We start from the raw sequence: 23,423 nt of genomic DNA on the forward strand, positions 1-23,423 counted from the left end.
ATACCCCCTGCCTACATATACTGGGACATATCCCCCTGGCTACATATACTGGGACATATCCCCCTGGCTACATATACTGGGACATTTAACCCTGCCTACATATACTGGGACATATACCCCTGCCTACATATACTGGGGACATATACCCCTGCCTACATATACTGGGCACATATACCCCTGCCTACATATACTGGGCACATATACCCCTGACTACATATACTGGGCACATATACCCCTGGCTACCTGTTCTGGGGACATCTCTACCCCTGGCTACCAGTTCTGGGGACATCTATACCGCTGGCCACCTATTCTGGGGACACCTATAGACCTGGGGCTACCTATTTTTGGGGAACCACTGCTGTCAGATTGAGTGTATTTTGGGGAACTGCTGCCAGGTGAGAGGTGTCTACATATTAAGGGGGCATTCTGCCTATTTATGTGAAAAGCTGTCTATTTATGTGCCTCATGACTGCTGAATTTGTCTTGTTGCGGGCCTCATGGTTACTGACTTTGTCTTGTTGGGGGCCTCATGATTTGTTGGGGGCCTCAAGATTGCTGAATTTGTCTTGTTGGGGGCCTCATGATTGCTGAATTTGTCTTGTTGGGGGCCTCATGATTGCTGAATTTGTCTTGTTGGGGGCCTCATGATTGCTGAATTTGTCTTGTTGGGGGCCTCATGATTGCTGAGTTGGTCATGTTGGGGGCCTCATGATTGCTGAATTTGTCTTGATGGGGGGGGGGGGGCTCATGATTGCGGAATTTGTCTTGTTGGGGGCCTCATGATTGCTGAATTTGTCTTGTTGGGGGGCTCATGATTGCTGAGTTGGTCATGTTGGGGGCCTCATGATTGCTGAATTTGTCTTGATGGGGGGGGGGGGGGGGTGTCTCATGATTGCTGAATTTGTCTTGTTGGGGGTCACATGATTGCTAACTGCGAGACTATGGGAAAAGCTGAATCATCATAATTTTCCATAATGTTCATGTATGAGTTAAAACGTTTGTATTTAGTTTAAATTGCTGTTGGCACTTTGTGATAGTAAAGTGACTTTGCAGTTTGGACACTCGACCTCCAAAAGGTTCGCCACCACTGTCCTAATCTAATGTCCCACCATTGCTTAGTTCATGTAAACTTGTCTCCACCCACGACCACACCCACATTCTGGTTCATGACCACACCCATTTTTCGGCGTAGCTCCATTTTTTTGCGCGCTACGCGCGCCACAGGACACCAACCCAGACTTTTTGCTCCCCACTTCCCCCCCCCCCCCCCGGAAAATTTTCTGCGGATGCCCATGCACAGACATAAAACTTTTTAACAGGCAAAAAGATAATGCAGAATTGTTTTAGCTATTTTTCATCCTGTAGAATACAGCCATCCCTCTCTTCACCACACCTCTAACCACAAGGAATAAGCAGTAGGCTATAGTTTATTTTTTCAACCTTTTTCTTTATCCCCAGATGCAGCAGGAAGCCACCCCTCCCTCCCCATAAGACATTACTTGCCAATAAGTATAAACCTATTGGCAGCTGTCAGACTGGTTGTTGAAACTACCCCAGTGATTGGTTTGGATTGTGTTGACTTCTCTCTGCATACAGCTTTAGTGATGTGAATCATTTGCTGTTCCTTGTAGAGTGCTGTGGAAATATGACAGCGCTTCATGAATAAAAAATAAATGAATATTTACTTGTTTATATAAGAAAACAGCTTTTTTTGTTTTAATTATACAAAAACATAAAAGAAGAAAGCTATTTGCCTAATTCCCCTTAATACACCTGCATAGTTCTGTTAGTCTTGCAAAGATTTCCCTGTGGCTAGCATAGCCTGAGGAAAATTGGGCTGTATGATTTGCTTTGAAGCTGGAAGTCCTCTTTTTTACTTTATACTGTAAATGTGATTCATCTAACTCTCCCTTGCTATGGATCCTGTTTGTATAACAGAGTATATAAATCTGTCTGCAGCAAACAGTGAGGCTCTAGCTGGCATTTTATTTACAAGAGAAAAGTTAGGATCCAGGTGAATAACGATCCGCACCTCCACTATACATCCCCTCTGTTATATGAGTCCCCTCCCCCACCTATTCCAGGAGTAAAACTACTTTCTCCATCACATCACTCCTTCTGTGGACTGTAGTGCTTCTGAACGCTAGAAAAAAAATTGCACATTATGAAGGTACTTTTTTATAGAACTTCATTGATAAAAACTGCGATGAGGGGTGAAAATCTTAGTAAAAACAATGGTCCTATACTAGGTACCCAGTTCTGACCCACCCTCTAGAGGAGGGTGAAAAGCACAAAGGGGTGCTCTGTTCTTGGCTGTCTACACGTAGCTGGCACTTTACTTGGCCTGAGGTAGTGGGCGTTGACTCACGAAATGCGTTTCCTGTGCTTATTAAATGTCATAATTATATGAACTTATCGTTCTTTCTTTAGTTGGTTTTAACCCAGTTTAACCATAATCTGTGCATCTCTTACCCCCTTTGTGTTAGTGAAAAAAGTAAAGGTACGCTAGCATAATGCCCGATTTTATTCTAGCATTTTCAAATCGTAGAATTTCAGCTAATAGCAAGTATTGCCTGACTTCCACAGAAATAGATATGACGTAAAGTAAAAATAGAAAATAAGTTACATGTGGGAGTCATATGTTCTCTTCATGTTCTCTTGATAAAAAGATCAATTATATTTAGGTTATGGGGTGTGTGCTAAACTAGGCCTGCAGGTCTGACAGTATATTGAATGTCAGTGTATACATTTTATATAATTTTGTATGCTCTGATGGTATTAAAGTGTAAGCAACATTTTATTGCTAGAAGATTTATGAACTGCCATTAAGAAGTTCTGAGAGGCCATTTTAAGTTTTCTTTGACAGGACTATTACTTGTGGGATTGCAGATTGCTGTAGTGCATGCAAACAAATATATGCTGCCCATCGGACTATCTGAATGAAGGGGACTGGGAACTTGATTTATGTTCCGATTCTGGTTGGTTAGATACAGGTTATGGGGTGTGTGTTTACAGATGCTAAACTGCCTTTTAAATAATTTTGTATGCTCTGATTTTATTAAAGTGTAAGCATCATTTTATTGCTAAGGCGCAGGAGTTTATTCATTTTTATTTGCCAAACAATACAAAATATATTTCAATAACTGTGTTATACTGTATATAAAGTTTTCTTTAAATATAAAACTATTTTCATGTATCTAAAAATCAGATCTTTGCATAGACGTGTTAGATGTACTCTGTGGGGCACACGTGCCACTTACTGAGGACTTGTACCATAGAGTACTATAAGGCAACTTAAATATGTCTGTTTATGCGGTTGATGTAAACAAAGTGTCATCTGTCACAACACAACCTATAAATAACAGTATTTACATATTACATGATAGCCTCGGGGGGCTTAAAATATACTACACTCTAAAGACAGCAGCAGGACATGATAAGACCTCCTGGATCGGGATTATACAAATACCACCCAAATATTCTGAAAACATGCAGTGCTTATCCCACTCTGAAATATCTCGGGCTCCTGTTTCCAGATCAGCATTCTGCATTAGCAGCAGAAGATTAGCAATTTAACACATCGTCCATATTAAATGCCAAGCACAACAAGCAACCTTGAGATGCCTCACTTAGTGAAAACCCAATAGTTGTGAAGATAAGTGCAGATTAATATTCAGCTACAGTGTATTCTGTTTCTTTGTATCAGGCTGGGCTCAGCCTTGGTGACAACAGAGAGGATTGCAGGCCATTACCGAAGATAAGACATAATACACTTGTTTTCATCGGCATGTTCTCAAGACGTGACCGAACATGCTGTCCATGAAGCCCCTGGATATACACTTATAATGATGGCCATCTGGAAGGGTCCTTGTTCATGATTTCTTTTGACTCTTGTATGCAGATAACTATGTGTGGTTGTTACGGGCTGCATTGGCGGGTAGCATGTGACCACTGTCTGCAGCAAAGTCTGACACCGCAGCAAAGTCTGACACCGCAGCAAAGTCTGAAATTGGGCCTGATGCAATTGTCAGACTTCCCAGCATTAACCGCTGGTTAGTCCGATAATCAGGCGATGATAATGTCGCCTGATCCAATTGCAGTTAGCACCAGGCAAGGTGTTAAAAAACTTGCTTGGTTTGTTCTAATTACCCAATGAGTCCTTAACAGCCTATCCTATTGCACTTATCATGCTTCTCGTCAGGCATAAGCAATAGTTTACACCTGCTGGAAGCAGGTCTAAAGACCCTAATGCATGTGTTCCTCCACCTGTCCTTGCCCCACAGCGCTGAACCCCCGAAATGGAACCTGGCACTCCTGGCCTCATGCTACTCACCCCACAGCATGCCTAACGTCCTCACCGCTCCTTGCCAGGACTCCTGTCGCTGTTCAGTACAGGGTAGCAGGACAGGCTCAGAGGGAGGCAAAGGGAGGGCAGTACAGGGTAGCAGGACAGGCTCAGAGGACAGGCACAGAGGCAGGGCAGTACAGGGTAGCAGGACAGGCTCAGAGGAAGGGCAGTACAGGATAGCAGGACAGACTCAGAGGCAGGGCAGTACAGGGTAGCAGGATTGGCTCAGAGGCAGGGCATTTCCGGTTTAGCAGGACAAGCTCAGAGGAAGGGCAGTACAGGATAGCAGGACAGGCACAGAGGCAGACCAGCACAGGGTAGCAGGACAGGCTCAGAGGCAGGGCAGTACAGGGTAGCAGGCAAGGCAGTACAGGGTAGCAGGACAGGCTCAGAGGCAGGGCAGGACAGGCTCAGAGGCAGGACAGTACAGGGTAGTAGGACAGGCTCAGAGGCAGGGCAGTACAGGATAGCAGGACAGGCTCAGAGGCAGGGCAGTACAGGGTAGCAGGACAGGCTCAGAGGCAGGGCAGTACAGTGTAGCAGGACTGTCTCAGAGGCAGGGCAGTATATGGTAGCAGGACAGGCTCAGAGGCAGGGCAGTAAGGGGTAGCAGGACAGGCTCAGAGGCAGGGCAGCAAAGGGTAGCAGGACAGGCTCAGAGGCAGGGCAGTACAGGGTTGCAGGACAGGCTCAGAGGCAGGGCAGTACAGGATAGCAGGACAGGCTCAGAGGACAGGCACAGAGACAGGGCAGTACAGGGTAGCAGGATAGACTCAGAGGCAGGGCAGTACAGGGTAGGAGGAGAGGCTCAAAGGCAGGCCAGTACATGATAGCAGGACAGGCTTGGAGGCAGGGCAGTACAGGGTAGCAGGACAGGATTGAAGGCAGGGCTGTACAGGGTAGCAGGACAGGATTGAAGGCAGGGCTGTACAGGGTAGCAGGACAGGCTCAGAGGCAGGGCAGGACAGGGTAGCAGGGCAGACTTGGAGGCAGGACAGTACAGGGTGGCAGGACCTCCACAAGTGACACCAAGCATGCATGAGCAACATTCCCCCTCTTTGCATGCTGCGTCTTTATCAAGCTTATTTAAAATGTCAATCTTTGTCAATCTAATTAGGCACCTCTCTCTATATGTTTGCAGACATCTTGAACAGGAAGTATAGTGGCCAGAGGTTTGAAGGAGAGTGGAGCTTACATGTGTGATGTCATTCACTGAAATCTCCAACAACAAAGATACAGAGAAGTCCTGCGGTAAGGTGGGTATCTATGTTATATTCATACACGTCTCCAGCCATGTCATCAGTGGGTGAAATTCTTCTCTAACTGGGACTCTAATGTGAGACCCTTGGCAATGGCTTTATGACTTTGACCCCTTGAGGAATTGTGTATGGTGAATATATTCTGAAAAAAAGAGGTGACTGCAAAGGTAAATTTAAATTGGTATGATATTCAGCATTTGTTAATTGCTCTAAAAGATTATTTACTGCCTTAAACTTACTACCAGAAACAATTGTGTAGCAGAACAGCATTCAAACATTTTAACACAGCATGTAAATCTTGCCTCTGATTAAGCAGGTTAAACCTGCGAAACGCCTATCAGGCCTATACTTTGCAATGTCGGGATTGTTGGAGATGCAATTAAGGTTTGATTTGATTGGATCTTTTTGTGGTTGGTGCCCAGATTCTTGTCCTATATACTCCTACATAGTTTAACACAGCCCTTTATTCTTCAGTGGAAAGCTCCTTGCTTCATTGGAAAGCTTCTGGCCTCACCCAAAGAGGTGATAACATAATCTTTTGTCTACATTCCTTTGTCAGCTTCATTTAGTAAACATTAGCAAAGTGCTGAAATTGAGCTCTCTCTACTTCTAGCATGTGTGCAGTTGAGAAGTGATCACTAAATAGATTTTGATATATAAATACAGCAGCTTTGCAATAAAATGCAATGCCAGCTTTCAGAGCTTACATCGGGAACTTGTAATTTGTAAAGAGATAATATTACTTGTGCACAAAAAGCAAATATGGTAACTGTACAGGTAATAAAAAGTAAGAAAACACATTTGCATTGAATGTTGTGCCAGAGTTTTATCGCACTTTAATATTTATAAAATAACTTGGTTACAGTTATCCATTCCACCTGTGTGTGTGCGGTTTTAAACACTGCTTACTGCTGTTTGAAAAGCAATGTTTAATACCATGGATCCTACTCAGTGTTCTCATTGTTCCAAACAGTTCATGGACAGCCGAGTTCAATCTTTGCAGCAGGGATAGAAAATAGCATTTGATGTGTAAGACCTGCCTGTGTAATGTCACATCTGCAGAAGGCTGTATCCATGTGGGCCTGCGCACAACTTGAACTATGCCTGAGAGACCGTGGGTATAATTGTGCTAAATAATGCTTATTTTTATATAGCTAAAAGAAATGGCCATGCTTCATGTACTGCCTCAGGATAAAGCTCTGACCTGATTCAGTTCATATAAGATAATAGAAGATGAACCAATAACGCACGCTGTTTGGGAAAAAGCATGAACATGAAGGCCGATGAAGTTCTTTTATTTATTTATTTGTTTCATGGATACATTTCTATTTATGGCTAATGATGGATATTCACTACATCTAGTTTTTTTTGGCTTTCCTTTCATTTGCACACAGTGGACTGATCTGAAAGGTATCTTCTTGCTTTTGCCGTAATGGCTTAGCACAGTGCCTCACTGCTAAGGAGTCTTTAATCTGCTAGAAAGTTTCACTTTATCTTGCCTTGTAGGACACTCTGTTACATCTTACGTCCTACTGCTACATAGCATGTCCTGCAGCTATGCTGCTTAACAACAGAACATTCACTAGATTACCTATTTGCACAAATGACATTGTCCAGCAATTCACTGATTTTACAGGTAGCTTCTGCAGCTATGGGAAGCAACAGTAACCTTTGAATAAATCATACTTTTTCAAAAAATGTAACAAAGTGTCAAATAATCCTCTGCACCTAATCCAATATTCTTGGCACTGTCAGGTATGATTGCAGGTAGTGTTCCAAAGGAAAGGCAGCGGTTAAAGGGAACGGGAGGTAAAAGGGATATTGGGGCTGACTTGTTTATTTCCTTTTAAACAATGCACATTGCCTGGCTGTCCTGCTGATCCTCTGCCTCTAAAGCTGTGTACTCACCACCTGACGGCTCCTGCGATGCCCCCTTGACGACGGTTGTCAGTAAAGTTAAGCGCGAGATCACGCGACGTACACGGCGGCGTGAACGTGACTTCCAGCGATCGCAGTACTTTGCGTGGTGTCGTCGGGGATGTTAAAGATCCGATCCGGTGTGTCAGTCTGTAGTTATCGTCGCAACGCTAAGCGATGGTTCCCATCGTGGTTCTGTACCCACCTGGCGACGTCGTGTACAAATCGCTGAAAATCGCCAGGTTAATACGCAGCTTAATGAGACTCTGTAACAACATTTTCAGCCTTATTTCTTCTATCCTATAAGTTCCTATACCTGTTCTAATGTGGTCTGTGTTACTGCAGCCTTTCCTAGTTGCACAATGGCTGTATTATCTCTGTTAAATAATCTAATCTTCTTTCCTTTGACGGCTTTTTCGGCTAAGGCAGGAATGTGCTGCTCTACTGTAATAGGCAGAATCTATACACACCCTCTCCAAGCCCCCTCCAGGCTCTGTATGAGTCACAGACTGAGCTCCTCTCAGCCTATCACATTCTGGTTAGCAGCCATGTCTTTTGTTTGTAAACACTGCCTAAAACTGGCAATTACAAGCCAGGATTGCAGCAGGGAGTGGCAGAAACAGCACAGAGGGGCCTAGGAGAACATAATAAATAGAATGGTATGCTTTTTATTGTAAGAATTTTAGAGTACAGATCAGGCTTTCTCAACCAGGGTTCCCAGGAACCCCAGGGTTCCTTGAGCACTCTGCAGGGGTTGCTTGTCATTTTCCCCCATCGTGGGGGAAGTAAAATAGAGCACACTATAATAGGTGGTACTGTAACAAGAAGCACTAAATTGGGGGCTCAGGAGACAGTATAATGAGTGGCAGTGTAATAGGGAGTAGTGAAATAAACAGCTACACATACTTTTAAAGACCATGCCTCCTGCTAAATAAATGCAGGGGTTCCTTGCGATCCAAAAGTTATTTGCAGGGTTTCTCCAGGGTAAAAAGGTTGAGAAAGGCTGGTACAGATTCTCTTTAATACTTTAAGCCATAGACCCTGAACAAGCATGTAGATCAGATGTCTATGACAAATCTGACAAGATTAGCCGCATGCTTGTTTCAGGTGTGTGATTTAGACCCTACAAACCAGAAAGAGCAGCAGGATACCAAGCAACTGGTACTGTTTAAAAGTAAATAATATGGCAGCGTCCATAGGTCTCACATCTCGGGTTACTTTTAAAGTAAAAATAGTTATTTATTCCATCTCCTTAAAAACTTCAAATTATCTCTTGATGTATTAATAAAACATTCTCCAGGTCTGGAATCTGTAATAAATATTTGTTGGTTGCTATGGGCAACAACACTACTCCTTTGTTCGGCACCCTATCACAGAAAGTGTGATAACTTGACACTCATCACAGCAACAGCACAGGCGATAGAACTAGACGTCGTCACAGGTTAAGATGTTTATTCGGAAAACAGATATACAGATGTGTTCAGCAGTAATCTTATCTTCGTTACCTCAGCAAAGCAATAGGTCTGTAGAATCTTATGCGTTCCATGCAGACTTGGTCTATCCCTTGTGAATAGACCAGGCTTTCTCTTATGTTACATCTATGCTAGTTGCACTTAGACCTATATACAGCATACAAGTAGATGAATGAAAGTAGAAGTGAAGTCTGAAGTTAAAAGGGAAAGTTGGAAGTAAGAAGTGGCTCTCAGGAGCCGTTGGCTGTTTTATACTAGCCTCTAAAGAGTTAAATGTGACATCAACCAGCAGGGATGGATCAATAACCCATCGCCTGCTATTGGCTGATAAGAACACATGATATCATGACCAGCACTTTACTGCCCATGCACTGGAAAAATGACCTGTTCCCTTGTTCTGAGGAGAGTATTGTTTTCTGTTCCCTGGCTATTGTTTACCTTTAGGAAATATGAAAACACTCAATGTTTACACCAAAAGGCCTCCTGGATGTTTGTACATCTTGTCTGATAAACACTCTGGCCTTGTATGAGACACAGGACAATGTTCTTCAGTGCTTCTAGAAATGTCTCTATTTCTCTCTAAGAGAAATTCTCCTTAAAGAGACACTCTGCAGAGCCAGTCCTTTTACTAAACCAGTTATGTAAAGTGACTGAGGCCTCCGAATTCAAGCATATCATACTTAAATTCTAACAGAATCCACTCAATTCACCCGTGGATTGATACAGCAAGAAGCCCTAAAATGTTGCCTGAAGATAGCGATACCTGATACATCCCTGATCACAAGAATGTTTTCCTATTAGTGGAATACTTTATATTAAAGAGAATCTGTATTGTTAAAATCGCACAAAAGTAAACATACCAGTGCGTTAGGGGACATCTCCTATTACCCTCTGTCACAATTTTGCCGCTCCCCGTCGCATTAAAAGTGGTTAAAAACAGTTTTAAAAAGTTTGTTTATAAACAAACAAAATGGCCACCAAAACAGGAAGTTGGTTGATGTACAGTATGTCCACACATACAAAATACATCCATACACAAGCAGGCTGTATACACCCTTCCTTTTGAATCTCAAGAGATCATTTGTGTGTTTCTTTCCCCCTGCATCTCTCATGCACTGAAGTTTCAGGCTGCTCTTTTTTTCTTGCAAACAGCTTTGCCCTTGTCTGAATTTCCTCAGTATGTGAAAGCCCAGCCAGCTCAGAGGACGATTTATCCAGCTTGAAAAAGATAAGAGAGCAGAGAGAAGCTGCACTAATCTAAATATCACACAGGCAGTGTGCAGAGAGGGGCCTGAAAGGGGGAGTTCATAGCAGAACCACACCACTGAAGAACTTGGCAGCCTTCCAGACACAGGCTGACAAGTCTGACAAGGGAAAGATACATTGATTTATTACAGAGACTGTGATAGCAGAAAGTGTTGCAGTAAGCCAGAACACATTAGAATAGCTTTTGGAACTTGTAGGATGATAAAAAACAAGATGCAATTTTTGTTACGGAGTCTCTTTAATAGAGTAATGGATTACCAAGTGTGATCATTTTTCTTGCCAGAACAAGTAGTGGTTAACCCCTCATTGGCTTTCCACCGGACTGCTTACCACTAAATATTAAATGTGATCTTTGGAAATCTGCTGAACAGTATCTGGCAATCAATAAGGTGCTGGTCAGGTTGATTGCCATTACTGTATAGTCCTAAATAATAAAATTAGTGGAAATTGGTGATTCCACAGAAAACTGAGATCCTACATAAAACTGGTGATCATTTAAAGAGAACCTGAGGTGGGTTCTAAGAACACTAATTGCACACAGAGGCTGGGTCTGCATATACTGCCAAGCCTCTGTTGCTATACCGATCCCCCCACAGGCCCCCCTGTGCTCTGCTTGACCCCCATAAATCATACGCCGAGCTGTGGACACGCAGCATTTTGCAGCCGGCTGTTTACCTCTGGATCTGTCACTCTCGGTGCTCCCCCGCCTCCTCCATAGCTCCGGTCCCCGCCCGTGTCCCTTCCCTCCAATCAGCTCCCCGCTGATTGGGAAGGGGCGCAGGCAGGGACCGGCGCTATGGAGGAGCTGGGGGAGCGCCAAGAGTGACAGATCCAGAGGTAAACAGCCGGCTGCGACACGCTGCGTGTCAACAGCTCGGCGTATGATTTATGGGGGTCAAGCAGAGCGCAGGGGGGCCTGTGGGGGGATCGGTATAGCAACAGAGGCTGAGCAGTATATGGAGACCCAGCCTCTCTGTGCAATTAGCGTTCTTAGAACCCACCTCGGGTTCTCTTTAAGCTGCCTGACAGTTTTATAAGTGTGGCCATCAAACAATGACATTGTTTCTGCACTTTTCTAGCAAACTGGCTTTTTTAAATAGGCCCCAAAAGTTGATACTATGATGCTGAGATTCTTTAAAGGATTTTTTATTACTGTATTTTTTGCTCAGGAGCATCACCTACTGACTCTGTATGGTAAGCATTGTATATTCTTATATACAATGTCATATCTTCCTTGTTCAAATGTAAAAAAAATGCAAAAAAATATGCTTTTAGTTACATGATAAAATGAAAAACAAAAAACAATGTAAAAATACAGCTTCCTCTAAATATATAGGTTAATGACATAGAACAGCATCCTATGGAGAGGCCCTGCACTTCTGTAACCTTTGGTCAGTAGGTGGTGATTACGATTTATCTGATGGTTTGGGAGTGTGTGAGAAGGCATTAGAATAAAATATGAGGCGCATTTGTTCCAGTACTGCAGCTTAAAATTCCATGATTTGCCAAGTGCTGTAAACTTAGGATCTGTAGCACCACTTGACAAATGAACTGATGTTTCTGAGCATATTGCATTTGAAAGTTGACTGCCACTAGTGAGTTTATAATGCAGACCTTTCAAGAGAAAAGAGTAACTGAGTTCTGCTTTACTCTCACAGCACCTCTCCAAGATAAAAAAAAAAAAAAAGCTCTGATTCGTTTTCACATAAGAGGCAGCATCGTATTTTGCCCAACTTTGTATCAAAGTGTTTATTATGTGCATCTGACGTCTTGCCTCTCAGAAGATTGAAAGGCAGATTTAGTATTCTAGTAGCTATTCCTTCTATTTTACTTTTTACCTATGGTTCACACATTATTACAGTTTGCATAAGGCTTCTTTAAGAATTTTTATACATTTGTGCTTTGAATGTTGATAAAAACGATTGATTTGACTGAGACTACAGCAGCTTGTGGTCATTTCTGAATTTCTAATAATACTGTTTGACTGAGCAGAAAACAAAAATGTAGTTTTTGGTAGCAAAAAGGACTGTGTCATAGTTTGTGTCATTTATAAATATAATCTAGAGCTGCTGAAATGGGCACATTAGTTTCTGCAGAGCTGTGAATCATATTGGAAATTGAATGGTACAGGAAAGTTAAAGTGACTCTTTTGAGCATTTTATTTGTATGGACGCATACGGTCTTCTCTCATCATGTCAAGCCACAGTGCCCTTTCCCAGTGCTGCTATTTCACGGAGCTTTTTCTTCTTCTTTTTAATAATAATGAAAAATATGTGCTGTATCTTGTCAAATGTCATTAAATGGGGCAAAACATCCTACCTAATAATTCCCCTGAGTTCTGCGTCCATGTGCTGCATTCATGTCAGCCTGAGTACGCATGTGCCAAGCTGCAGCCATTGCCACACGCATAGGGGTGGATAGTCGCTGCTTCTAGCTCCCGTTTTTAAAACAGGCCTAATTGTCTAGAAGTGTTTATAAATGTAAAAGTAACTGTGAAGAACTCTCTCTGTTTATCTCTCAGGCAGCCTATCAGTAAGGAAGCATTGTTTTGAGATGTGGAGAAAGGCCCAACACAAAGCAGGTGGTTTTGGCGCATGACACTCAACCAGGCATCCCATAGCAGCAATGTTGCCGGGCTGCCGGACCCCGAATTACATCTTTCACCAAGTTGCGACAACTTAGAGGGGGAATAGTATTTAATTAATTTAATTTTAGTACCGTATTTAGGGAGTTTTGCGGTAGCAGGGAGAGCCGTCATTTGGCTCTCCCAGCAACCAACCCACCGGCGATGAGTACATACATACGCGGCCCAACAAACCTAAAGCCTTCTACATGCTTGATAGTCCTGAACTGGCTGGCTGGCCAGGGCAGCCTCTGCCAAGAATCTCACTGTAAAATGAATTGCTATGTATAGCAATTAAAATATATATTAAAATGCGCTGCCTTGTGGTCTTCCATGGGAAAAAAATATATATTTTTATTAAATTCTATTATGTTCATGTGACATATAAAAAGTGCAGCAGGCCTTATTGTTTTGTAGAAATAGTTAGGGGGAGAGCACCATTTATCCATAGTTTGCATGTGTATAGCAACTGAAAAGTGAGTTTGCAGTACTCCTATACTTAACTTCGCTAGGAAAAGGGTGCAGGCACCACAATTACTATATGGCTAAATCACTTCACTCTAGGGGGCTCATCTGCATCTACTTCATTCCCATAGCGCTTTTTGGGATCTCCGGCGATCCTCGCAATCCCAAAACGCTGCTGAAACCACTTCAGTAGGCCCCAGGCTAACAGTACAGCATGAACCATTTAACACTATGCTTTTCATTCAGTCCTGTCTCCACTATTTTTTTATTTTTTTTTAACCATGCACGCCTTGTACCCCAACCCCGCATTTCATCATCTGCACCAGGTAGTTTTCAGGAACAGAGTCAGAACATTTACATCTAGAATATATACCATACATAAAAATATCTAGATTTGCTTTCAACAGTTTATATCATCTGAGCATGTCAGACAGAATCTCTAGTAGACCCACCCTGATTATGTAAAATTAGATTATTATGTGCTATGCAATGTTGTATAAATTCCCTTATGACATCTTTAAACTGTTCAGATACAAACGATGCTACGCTTACAGGCTTATACTGTCTTAGTTTTGAGTTTTTCTTTTATTAATTAATGGGAAAGCATCAAGAATCCACCAGTCACACGGAGCTGACCTGCTTATTAGAGTCATAGAGTATAAGATGTAGTTCCCTATTAATAGCGGAGCCCTCCTCCCTCAATACCTAGGAATGAATGTCATGCATGCTAGCACACGCTCTGTGCTCATTAGTGCAGCTACAGCAGATCTACGTCCTGCAGACCACAGAGGCTCCAGAAATGACATAGATATACTGTAGCTAAGGCACAGGTGGTTAAAAGAAAATACATATGGCAACCACATATATAGATCACTACAGAAACACTTTAAATGCCTAGTGAGATTGTAACATTGTGATCGCTATTCCCCAAGTGCTCTGTATCTGTACATTTAATACAATATCTGATCTATTAGTAGTGACTTAATCTAGCAGATAATTTCTCTTGGTTGACTCAGCTATGACTTTCGTTGTGTGATTGTCTTGTCTGCAGTGTTGAGAGAAAAAAAAACTTACAACACACCAAATAAGCAATTCACATTAGTTACTTCCAACATGAACATTTGCATACGCAGATGTCACACGGTTACAGGTTTCGTACATTTTGACTCATTTCACTCTATTTCTGTTGTGCTTGACACACTACAAATGACAATATAATCCCGTTTAATGCAATGTACTTATATTTCACTGGCGCTTTATATTAGCATGTGTGGCACATTCCGCTGGTGTAATGCACTGCATGCTGTGCGTTACCTCACTATGCGCATGGTTCTGGCTGCGGTGGAAGGATAGGTCTATGGACTGTATTCTGCACTATATCTGTCACATTGAATATTTGCGATGTGATACCACACATAGGGGATTCACTATAACAAATAGCATGCCTTATCAGTGTTAACATGCCCTGTCAGAGTTAACATGCCTTATCAGAGTTATCGTGCATTACCAATGTTAATGTACCTTATCAGAGTTAGAATGCCTTATCAGGGTAGCATAGCGAGCGCTACAAACATATGCCTGCTAATTGGCAATGACGAGAGCTCCACTCGTTCTGCCCTGAGCCCCTGTGGGTCCAATCACTTTAAAGGACATTATTCCCGAACTTTGATTGGCCCTATAGGCTGCCTGTAAAAGTTTCCTGTCAAGTGACAGGCAGCCTATTTGGCCAATCAAGGTGCGTGGATAATGCCCTGTAAAGTGATTGAACCCGCAAGGGCTCAGGGCAGGACGAGTGGAGTCCTTGCCATTGCCAATTAGCAGGCATACGTTCGGAGCACTCGCTATGCAACTCTGATAAGGCACGCTAACTATGATAAGGCTTGTTTACTCTGATAAGGCACGTTAACTCTGATAAGGCATGCTATTTTTTTTATAGTGAATCAACCCCATGGCAGGCAGCATACAGTCCATAGACTTTCCATCATCGATGTGTTGTGATCTTATTTTTCTGGATGCGCAACACATTGGATGTATTGGGAAAGTCATAACATTTATAGCAAGGTGTTAAAGATGTTAAAGCAGATAAGACCCGCTTCTTTTCTGTCTGATCTACCTTTTCTTGATCTTGCAATGGCTGCTCCATCCTGTTGGCCATGTAACAAAATAGAGTTCCTTTCCAAGCATATCCAAGGGGTGATGTCAATACTTCTTGAATTACTCTATCTGAGTGAGACATGTGCCCATGTATGGCCAGTCTTGCTACCTATACTGCAGGCATCAGCCACTTTAATTGGACAAACCTCATTTCTAAGCTGATAGCCACTTTAGTTGGAAAAACGAATTTCTTAGCTCATAGCCAAAGTCTTTGTCTGCATGGGCTGCTTTACGCAGAGAGGAAATTGCTACACACGGGTGTCAAAAGTACAAGCCCAATTTGAATTTAGCATAGAAAATCTGTTTAAAAAGCCAAAAACATAAAATTACTTTTCTAGAACTCTGTATTAGATGTTTGAAAATGTTGTTACTACGGAAACTATTTTTTTTTTTACAATATTTCTGTAATAATCTTGGAATATTTCCAGCCTGTATAATTAGATGGACATTTCCTACAGTTGCATTGCTGGATGTTCTTTGCTAAATTATGGCCTGTAAAAACCTTTTTGTTCTTTAAATACCATTACAGGCTGTTCACTTGACTGCAGTGTTCTTACTCCGATCAGAAAGTTGGTTAGACTGCCTTAGGGAGGAATGGGTATTGAGACAGTGGACAGGGTAAGGATTAACTGCAAACAAAAGAGAAAGCGGTGTGTGCTCATAACAGGTATCCCCGACTTATATACATATGCGGCTGGATAGTGTAGTGGTTATGGTCAGTACCTATTCTGTAAGAAGTCCTTGGGCAAGACTTCCTAACACTGCAGAGTGGCCCCTTGAGCGCACCCTTAGTGGCTCAAGGGGCCACTCTTGAATATAAAAGAGCTATACAAATGTTAGATTAGGATTATATACTGCCTGTCAAAATATCTATTGGCAAAATAAAGGGCACAGCATATGCAAATTGTATATGCTTGTCAAAATGTGCAGGGTCTTAAACGAACTCACTGCTATGCCCTGCAGGAGTTGGCCTTCGCAAAATACTTTGCATTTCAACAGGTGCACTGTGGGCCTCCCATGCCCCCAAGAAATGGGGAGCAACACTGACCGCACCCCAAGCACTCTTACTGCTCAGGAGCAAAACGACTGCACCCAGAAATGGGGGGGGGGGGGGTGACAGAGAAGTGCAGGTAGCCCACCCTCTTGACCCGGCCAACACCTGGGGAGGAACATCCACATTGTCCTCCCAAAGTTAGGGTTCCCTACCTTATTGCCAATTGCAACCAGCTGCAAGAGTATGCAAAATGCATGACCTTGGGAGTGACACCACCAAGGAAAAGGGCAGTGCAGACCCCACCCTCCCCGACACTGCCAGCTCCGGGGGAGCGTCCTACACCCAACCCTACAGGGAGATAAGGATTAAGGTAGTACAGCTGTTGCTGCAGCGGTATTCTAATAACAAGGTCCAGGGAGGGGCCAATGTGTCTGGCACTCTCTGCAGAAATCTGTGGTACTAGTTAAATTATAAAAAACAAGATCACTCCCTGAAAATGACAGGTGTGAGGTTAAATAAGAATACATTCAAACAAGTATTACTGCAATGTATATGTTAAGAGATGACTTTTATTTTACAATATTTTCAGACTATGGAAAGAAAAGAAATGTCACTGAGAGTAACAACAAGCCTTTATGATGGCTAGACAATCAGATGTAGTTGGCTAGGAAAGCGTAGAGGCTACAGAAATTAGCTGTGCAAAGTACAGTTAAGTACCATATTTTGGTTTGGTAACAAGGACTGCATAGAGAGACTGTGCTGCTTCCTATGGAGAGGGGAGTGGAGAAAGCAGCAGGGAACCTTGCACTGCACCTGGTGGAAATATCTCAGTAATCATATTCAGTAGGGCATTGTGGGTAACCACAAATGTTCACTTATAACTGAATTATTGCAAATTTCCTTCTATTTTAAGAAGGCAATTACACCAAGCTTTGCTTTTTTAGTAGGAGGGCTTTTTGGTTCCTTTTATCCCCCTATACATTCCTAGTAGTTTGGGTCACCCTGAGCTGCTTGGTTACTCTGTTGTAATAATAAAAGTCCAGAACAACCAATCATTTTTATCCTGAGCAAAAAGAGATCTGCGGGAGGTTGGATGCACTCCGACAAACAATTGGGACTTTCTGGATGTATGTATTATAATATTGTTCTCGCATGCATGCACCTACAATGCATTCTATTCTATCTTTTGGCTAACTTCACCATGGTGTGATATGATCAAGACAAGGTTTAGAACTTGTGTGACTGATAATAAGTAATTTTTAATCATTTTCAGCCCAATTTGCTGAATTTCTTCTATTCTCCACTGTTCTTTACTGTTCTTTAAAGGAAACCTGAGATGACTAAAAGAAAAAAAAAATATACATGCCTCGGGCTTCCTCCATTGCGCCCCCATTGCCAGGATTGCAATACAGGAGCACGCGCAGCTGGACTGCGCCTGCCCCGACTGGCAGAATTACTGGCCGCCTAGAGGAAGATCCAGGTGGCGTGGGAAGATAGCGAGGAACCGATCAGCCTGAAAGGGGCTGGAGGAAGCCCCAGGTATGTATATATTTTTTATTTTAGTCATCTCAGGTACACTTGTAGTAAACTGAATTGTAATGTTGTCTCTCACACACTAAAGGATCAAACCCATGGAGGGGGTGCTCTAGCTAGAAAAGAGGGATGACACCCTCTATGCACTGTTCAAAACAGGTAACAAGCTGGTACATCCAAAGAAATATCTTTATTGGTTCCATGTAAAAGCATGGGGCCAACATTTGGAGCCCCGTGGGACCCTTTATCAAGGCAAGATTGCTCACAGGTAAAATCGGTTTGCTGCCATGTGAAGCTCCCATTTCAGGAAGAAGAAGGGAGTCAGGCTCTGCAGGACACTCATGCAGGATGATATGTATACAGCAAGTATACATGCCATCGTGTCATATATATTGCAGTCACTGCCACTTGCTGTATACATATCATCCTGCATGAGTGTCCTGAGGAGCCTGTCCTGCTAGCCGTCTTGTGCCCTCGCCGCAGCTCCGCTCACCGATGGTGGCCCGGGGGTCCCCTCTGGCGCAAGATCCCCACTGCGCATACACATGCGACTCTGAGCCGCACTGACATCATCCGGATTGAACTGCGCACTGCACAGTAGTTCTGCGCCTGCGCACTATAGTCCTGATGACGTCAGCGCGACCAGCGAGCCGCATGCTGGAGCGCAGAAGCCGACCCGGAAGTCGGCATCGCCTCTGGAGGGGACCGGGAGCCACTGGAGCTGCGGCGAGGGCACAGGACGGCTGCCAGGGGCTGGAGGAAGCCGAAGGTAAGTGATTTTTTATTTTTAGGTTGTTTGGACCTTCCCTTTAAGCCTTGTACACATGCATAAAGACTATCACCCTCAGGGAACAGGAATAGATCCCTCAGGCAACAGTTTAGGGCTGAGTTCTGTGCTGGCGCGTCTGTAGCCCACAAGCTAGTGACACGTTCTGTTGCTATGAAAGGGAAAGGAGTAAAACATTTGCATTAGTCGGTTTACACTCTGCTGATGTGGTAGCATGTGCATTTAGCAGCTATGAGCCATGCACTCTGGCAGTCTGTGGCAGTGTCCGCTGTACCTGTTGCACTCAGGAGCAGATAAGTGGCATCATCATAAGCACATATGCTATCTAGAGTAAATGGCACAGATCAGGTTTGTGCATTGTGCATTCGCTACAGGCAGACCTGGACATGTGGGAGTCCATGCTATTTCATGCATTTCTGTTGGACCGCTGCCTACCTCTCTGGAAAGTAGTCCAGCAACAAACCTGGCATAGAGGTTACTCTTTCTAGCATTGATATTACTCTATGATGTTTCATAGCACTCAAAAAATAGTAATTTTTATCTTACAATATATTTCACCTTTTCCCAAAGATGTCTAATAGCGTTGGGATCTGGTAATGGTTGGGGGAAGCAGTGTTCGCATGCCTGGCACGTTGTTAGATTTCAAATTCAAATCACTGTAAATCTATTATGAAGGGTCAGGAACTGAATGTCCAATTGTATTTGCTATAATGGAATTTGATTTTGGCTTGTGTCCTCTCTTCATCAGAAGCAACTGATTCATCATTTATTTCTGGATGTCCTAAATAGCGGGTAATGAATTTCTGAACCTTGCGGATTAGGAAAACTTTTGAACTTGGGTTGATGATTTTAATCAGCATCTAAAACATTTATTACCATTTCCACCTTTCTTAGCCTCCCTACTTCAGATCTCCACATTCTGCCCCTTTTCCACCCCCTTTTTGTGAGTGTTTATTCTCATATTAATTAGTTGAATGTATTCTTATGAAGCACTGTACGATAAATCAGATGTATTTGGGACTGGCAAAGGAATGACACACTCCTCAATGTTTATCCCTCCAGAAATGACTGTGCAGAGCTCTTGTTGTGTGACTCATCAAACTCAGAACTCAGTAAACCTCTTTTGATGACAGTGGCAAGATCGGGCTGTTTTTGGATTGATCATGTGGAAATCTCATACCTCAGACACCTTCACATTGAATACTCTGCAGGTGCAAAAACTGATCAGACAGGTTTGAAAACTGCCAGAATGCTTGTGTTCCACTGACAGAAAGAAATGACAGACGTGTAACGCTTCTCCTGCTGACGGCACTGTCACATTGCATACATGCTTACAGCTCTGTCAACTGATAGATAGACAAGCTGCTGGGTGGCCAGATTGTGCCTTCTCATTGGATGGCTTTGTCAAATCTCTGCAAACATTTATTCCTAAATATATCCAATATCATTACAGTATTATGTATCGCAAGTATGCATTTATATAGTGCTGACACATCATCCACAGCACTTACATTGAATCATTTGTCAATTACATGTTAATCCTTAAAAACTTTAAAATGTTTTAGCAAAGGCTTAGTACCTCTCCAGCAGCCCTTTGTAAACTGGGCCTTAATGCAAACCTGAAGCGAAAAAAAATCATGTAACATAATGAATTGTATGTTTAGTACAGTAATTTGCATATATTCAGCAGTGATGCACTGGGAGACATCTCGGAGCTCACTCCAACCTGAATTATTGCAAATTCTTTCTGTTTTAAGAAAGCAAACCTTTGTTTTCCATAGCTTTTTAGTAAGGGGGCTTTTAGGACCATTGTAGCCCCTCACACACTCCAATGAGTTCTGGGTCACCATGAGCTTGCTGGTTAGTCTGTACCTCTCGGTGTTTCAAGCCCTACTCCAAAGAGCCAAATTAATCCATGCCATGCACTGATGAGGATAAACCAATCTAAAACAGTCTGTATGCATGTTGGATTATTCTGGCTCTGTACAAATTAACAAGCTGACACATCATTGCATTCCAGCGGTTCTGGAGGTGTGTTTAGCTGCTAAGGGTACAATGGTTAATTTGCATATATTAAGCAGTGATGCTCTGGGAGACCTCTCAGGCTCACTCCAACCTGAATTATCGCAAATGCTTTCTGATTTAAAGAAAGCAAACTTTTGTTTTCCATAGTACAGCTAAGAAATAGAAAATTAGTATCAAAGAAAAGAGTCTCATTGTTTTCCAGTACAGGAAGAGTAAAAAAAACCTTCATTTATCTATGCAGAAGAGCCTCTCTGTGCCATTCAACCCATTTGGGTCTTATACCGTCCTGTTTTGTGAAGCACTTAAACAGCCAAGAAACAGCGAGAGACAGCTTCAGATAAGGTTTTACTGCAGGAAAGTTCACAGGGTCATTATTTCTGTTTTGTTTTATAGCTTAAAATACAGGGTGTAGTTTCTAAACTGCAAATATGACAGAATGATGCAAGGTTATAAAAAAAGCTATATAACTGAAAATAAAAATATGAGACTATTTTCTTTCTTTGCTACAAATGTATTATCAATTATCCATACTAGACATACAATTCATTATCTCTTACATTTATTTTTGTTTCAGTGTCACTAAAGGTGGCCACACACCATACAATTTTTTAAATATCTGTTCAATTTAAGAATTGCAATCAATTTTTCTGACTGATTGTAACATTTCAAAAATCTGACCAATGTACCACACACGTATGTTCAATTTTTCCCCCAATTATGATAAAAATGATTGGAAACTCTGACAAAATTGCTAGGGTGTGTATATTAATAAACTTGACAATCCAACACACACCATACAATCTTTAGAAAGATTTAAGAAAAATATCTGGCATTCCGGATCGATTAATCGAACAAAACGGGAAATCCGATTGGATTTTTCAGTCGAATGAAAAAAAAAGCTTTCAATTTTTTCGGGAGATCCGATCGTTTTTATCGAATTACGGTAAAATCGGATCATTTTATTGTATCGTATGCCACACACGATACAATAAAATGATCCTTTAAAGAGACTCTGAAGCCAGTTTAAAACAGCTTTTTACCTTATATTTATCTGAGGCATGTTTTCCCCTGCTAAAACACCGCTATCCCACGGCAGAACGAGGGGTCTTTACCCCCCAAATCCCCTGGGGCACACTCGGGGAGCGCTTCCTGTAGAGGCAGAGTTTTCAGCAGCAGCTCTGCCTCTACACACGTCTATCAGCACGTATCTCTGCCTCTCCCCCGCCCCTCTCAGCCTTCCTTCACAGAGAGGGGCGGGGGAGAGGCGGAGATCCGCCGGCCGATAGACGCACATGGAGGCAGAGCTGCAGCCGAAAGCTCTGCTTCCATGAGCAGCAAAATCCACGACCAAGAAAGTTGTGGATTTTGCAGGGGGGATTTGGGGGTAAAGACCCCTCGTTCTGCCACGGGATACCGGCGTTTTAACAGGGAAAAAACATGCCTCAGATAAATAAAAGGGAAAAAGCCATTTTTAAACTGGCTTCAGTGTTTCTTTAAAGTATAAATAATACTAAACACTTTCAGAACTTTTGCTTTAACCTATCTTACATTGGCAGTAGAAAAAAACTCACATTTCTTACACTGAAATGAAGTCTTGTAATCCATGCCAATAACTGCCTGTGTTATGAAAAGTAAGACTTTTGACTTCCACACACTCTGTAAAATCCTGCAACTTGGTGGAATATCTTGACAGAGCCTCTGGCAGGGCCATTTACATATTCACACTAAAATCATCTGCTGGTTATCCATTTCCAATACAGATTGGTGTAGAATTACAGATGATTGTCACATCCATAGTTTAAGGCTTACTTTGTATGAAACATCCAGTAATTTCAACATCACAATGCAGAATCAATTTAGATCTATTAGACTTCCATTTGCAAGCTGACTTCAAAGTGGTTCTGAAATCTATACCTGTTCAGAAATTTACAAAATTGAGTGAACAGGAAAAAAATGTTAGTATTTGCCCGCATTTGTCTTTCATGTGTGTATCAGTTTATCTGGTAAATGTACAGGATCACAGTATCTATGAAGGTTTTATATTTTCTATTGGCAAGCAAGTAGCAGATGGAGCAGTGTTTTACAGTTGTAGGTGTGATTTCTAATTACCTCTGAATGGATACAAACACATAAGCCCTTTCCCCATGTTACTGTAAAGGTAGCCATACACTGGTCGATTTGCCAACAGATTCGATTAACAGATAGATCCCTCTCTGATCGAATCTGATCAGAGAGGGATCGTACGGCTACCTTTACTGCAAACAGATTGTGCACCGATTTCAGCCAGAAACCGTTCACAATCTGTTGTGGTGGTGGTGCTGCTGCCGCCGCTCCCCCCCCCCCCCCCGCCGCATACATTACCTGCTCCACCGGCGCAACTGCCCCCGGTCACCGCTGCTCCATCTCCGCTCTGGTCTCCAGGTCCGGCATGCTTTACTTCTTCCTGCCCGGCAGGAAGTTTAAACAGTAGAGCGCCCTCTACTGTTTAAACTTCCTGCCGGGCTAGAAGAAGTGAAGCATGCCGGACCCGGAGACCAGACCAGCGCGGAGACGGAGCAGCGGTGACCAGGGGAGCAGGTA

At 42.7% G+C, this 23,423-nt stretch overlaps 1 protein-coding gene across 5 annotated transcripts in view; it reads left to right on the forward strand.

Moving 5' to 3' along the window:
* ENOX1 (ecto-NOX disulfide-thiol exchanger 1) overlaps window positions 1-23,423 on the forward strand; it is a 723,730-nt gene that overhangs the window by 146,252 nt on the left and 554,055 nt on the right. For 4 of the 5 annotated variants that reach the window (XM_068267775.1, XM_068267774.1, XM_068267784.1 and 1 more), the window contains one exon: window positions 5,490-5,604. The gene's annotated coding sequence lies outside the window, so the exon portion shown is untranslated. The remainder of the gene's footprint in view (window positions 1-5,489; window positions 5,605-23,423) is intronic. The other variant, XM_068267776.1, reaches the window with a different exon arrangement.

Source organism: Hyperolius riggenbachi, chromosome 2 (genome assembly GCF_040937935.1).
Source record: "Hyperolius riggenbachi isolate aHypRig1 chromosome 2, aHypRig1.pri, whole genome shotgun sequence".
Lineage (NCBI taxonomy): Eukaryota > Metazoa > Chordata > Amphibia > Anura > Hyperoliidae > Hyperolius > Hyperolius riggenbachi.